The following is a 3,828-nucleotide window of genomic DNA, read 5'->3' as shown; positions in this document are numbered from 1 at the left end:
TGTTTGCATATTGTCGCCCCCCCCCACTAGCTTGTGAGCTTCTTTAGGACTGGGACTTTCTTTTGCCTTTCCTTGAAGCTCCAGTGCCTAACAAAAAAGCATCTCAGTAAGTTGTAACCATGAACAGAATCTAATAAAATGAAATTTATTATGGATGAAGGTAAAGACTTACTTGTATAAAAAATGAAAAAAAAAATCAACTGCATAAATACAAATTTGAGAATATTTGAGAATAGATCTATGAACAAATAATTCATTATTTTGACCTGTTTGAGAATATCATGGAGAGGAATTATTTTTCAGATAAGAATTGAACTAGATGACCTCTGAAATAGTTTTAACCTTAAAGATTCTGTGATGAATACATGGGAAGAATGAGAGGAGCAAAGTGACTAAGAATAGTATGAAGTATTTTTCTCCTCCCACCCCAAGTTTTGATAAATGAGTACTTAAATGACAGAAAGATATCTCATTTTATGACTCAGAACTTATAAAACAATTTGAAATACACACATTTTTATGGAAATATTTTGTTCCCTTTTATTTTCATTTCTTTAAACTAAGTTGACAGTGAATGATATGAGGAAAACAAACGTCTATCAAATGTTTTACAAATGCAATAGTAGCAGGAGTTCTAAAAAAACACTGCATGAGAAAATATTTTGATACATTTTTTAGACAATACTGTGATTTTTACTCTTAAATGCATTTGAATTGTATTTGTCTATTTGCTATTCTCATGCATGATACTCCATCTCTTTTCTCCTCTCTCTTTCCAGTGTCTTTCCCCATACGAGGGAATCTTTTCCCTCCTCTCAGTGCTGCCTAATAGAATCCCTTCTTTCTTGAGATACCATCTTTTTACATGAGACTTTTCCTGATTCTCTATTAGTAACTCTACCCCTTCTCAATTACTTTTTATTTACTGTCTATAAACATATCTCCTTCATTCTATCATAAGTTTTGTGGTTAGGTACTGTCTTTTTTTTTCTTATGTATCCCAAATCTCTAGTGCAGTGCTTGGGACATAGTAGGTTCTCTTAATAAATGCTTTTTGTTTACTTGATTAAAAGAAAAAAGATAGATATAAGTTAAAGGACTATCTTTTATCATCAAGTAACAATAGACAATCTTCCTTTACTTTTATTCTTTCTGTAAATAAATAGACTTTCATAATCCCTGACTGGTTCCTGACAATTAGTCATCCAAAAATAGAATGTTCCATCTCATGAAAAAAAGTAGTGAGTGTCCCATAATTAGAAATGTAAAAACAAATACCGACAATCAGGAATGTTTTAGACTAGATCATGAGTTTGGTATTGGTTGAACTAGAAGTCATGGAGTCCCAGTATGGGGTTTCTATCATTAAAGTGTTTCTCTTTTTATTAATACTGAAATAAAATGAGGGCAATCACCTTTATTTGATTTCTTCCCCTTCCTCATCCTTATAACAGACACTGCTGAATAAGCACTAAGTATTTCATTCATCGTGTTCATTTTGCAAATACCTGTCATGAGTACTGTAGTAAGACATCCAGTTGGCTCATAAAATGCTGTATCCTGTTGCCTTTGGATGCATGATGAAAACCAACTCCTATATTTGACTTTATGAAAATCTGTGAATCATCCTCCCACTTAGTTTCCTCTATTCTTCTGACTTCATTTATAGAGAGAATGTCAAGATTGATATGAATCAGCTTCTTTATTAGCACATTCATGTATTGGTCACTGGGCAAGGAGCTCACAGTTGAAGTACCGACATGTAAATTAACATTTATAGATAGAATAATAGCAACAACAAAAACAATAACTCATTTTTAAAGAACTTTAAGATTTTCAAAGCTATCTATGTACATTACTTGATTTTATTGTCAGGCATTATATTGAGTGATAATAATAATAATAATAATAAGTGCTATTATTATTCCCACGAGAAAAACTCAGACTCAAGTGGATAAAATGACTTGCATAAGTTTCTGAGGCTAGATCCAAGCTAGGTACACCTGATTTCAAGTCTAAAATTAGATCCCCCTCTCTATGCTGCATCTCCTATTTCAAATTATATGATTCTTATTAATTTTCCCCCTCTTTCTGCTAATCTGCCCTCCTGCCCCGTCAGTTTCTCTGAACCAATCATCATATGACATGAACTTACTATACTTGATGTGTAGACATTGGTCTAGACATTGCTTCTTTAGACTTGAAATCTCTTCTAATATATATGGCTATACTTGGCTTGCAGTCTCTGAAAAATGGTGATCAGATGTATTCTCTGTTATCACTCCTATCATCTGGATCGGTTGAAATCTTTGACTGTTTCTTTCTTAGGAAGAATATTATATTTAAGCTAAAATACGATCTACTTTTTTTTTAGAAAAAGAAGATAAACTTTGTTCTTGGAAGACAACCAAATAGGCCTTCCCAGTCTTATTCCTTTAGGGTCTTGATTAACAAGACTTCTCATCTCCCTAACAAAAGACTGTCAAGTGTCAAGCTATTTGGAACAAAGAACAAGATCCTCATAGGTAGATATTACTCTTAATGTTAGTTATCTTGATTGGAGATTTCACTTGAATTCAAGATGAGCAAGGTTACTTCCCAAATTTCATAGTAGATAAAGTGTTGGACTAGAGTCAGGAAGATATGTCTCAAAAGCTTATTAGAAAGAAGTGTGACTCCTAGTAAGACAACTTAACCTCTCTTTTTAAAAATTTTTTTATCATGTATGCAACAAAACATGAGAAGATTTGTAGTATAAAATAATAAATTTAAATTTCAAGGAAGTCTATTCAATGAATATTAAACATTTTATTCAAAATTTTCCATCATGACAGTGGATAGAATACTGACCCTGGAGTCAGGAGAACTAGAGTTCAAATGTGGCCTCAAATTTGAACTCTAGCTGTGTGACCTTGGGCAAGTCACTTAACTTCATGGCCTTAAATAAATTTTTTTTTAAATTGTTCATCTTTTTTTTGTAAGTTTTTTTTTTTTACTTTTCTCTGCTGTGCATTGTTTATTTTTTTCCTCCCATTTCTCTCCAGGATGGCTTTAACTAAGCACACACACACACACATGTATATATAATTTATATGTGTATATAGATATATATATATATATACATATTTGTATATATATTAACATGCACATATATACCCATATATATCATTTATATAAAGAGAGACATTTTTATTTATATACATATGCATGTACTTGCATACAAATTTAGTTTGTGTATCTCATTTTTTATCCTCTACTTCTACTTGCTACCTTGTTCTCCTATTCTGTAATCAACTACCCTTCAAAGAATCTCTCCCTTAATCTATGTACTCCCATCAATCTATGTACCCTTCTATATATATATATATATATATATATATATATATATATATATATATACACCCTTTTATCCTATTCCCTTACTCTCTAACTCATTACCCTCTCTATCCTTGTCTCATATTTCTTTCAGGAATTTAGAAGTCTCTATGTGAATATATACACATATATACATACATACATACACACATGTGTATATGTGTATTTTAAGTGTATAAATATGTATTGTTTCCTTCTCCATTTAATTTCCCTTTATCAATTCTTCTCATACCTCATTTGTATAAGATAGTAACTCTTTTTAAAAAAATCTTTTCCCAGATCATTTTATTTGTAAGAATTCTATCCTTCTCAGGACTATGCCCATCTAGCCTTCTAACTACCCAATTACTAATGATAATCTTGGACATATAGTTTACATTTCTAAATATAGAGAGTAAAAAAATTTGTCTTTATTGAGTCCCTTGTAATTAGTTTTTGATGTTTACCTTATAT

The sequence above is a fragment of the Macrotis lagotis genome, chromosome X (assembly GCF_037893015.1).
Source record: "Macrotis lagotis isolate mMagLag1 chromosome X, bilby.v1.9.chrom.fasta, whole genome shotgun sequence".
Classification (NCBI taxonomy): domain Eukaryota; kingdom Metazoa; phylum Chordata; class Mammalia; order Peramelemorphia; family Peramelidae; genus Macrotis; species Macrotis lagotis.
Note: the sequence above shows the minus strand (reverse complement) of the source record.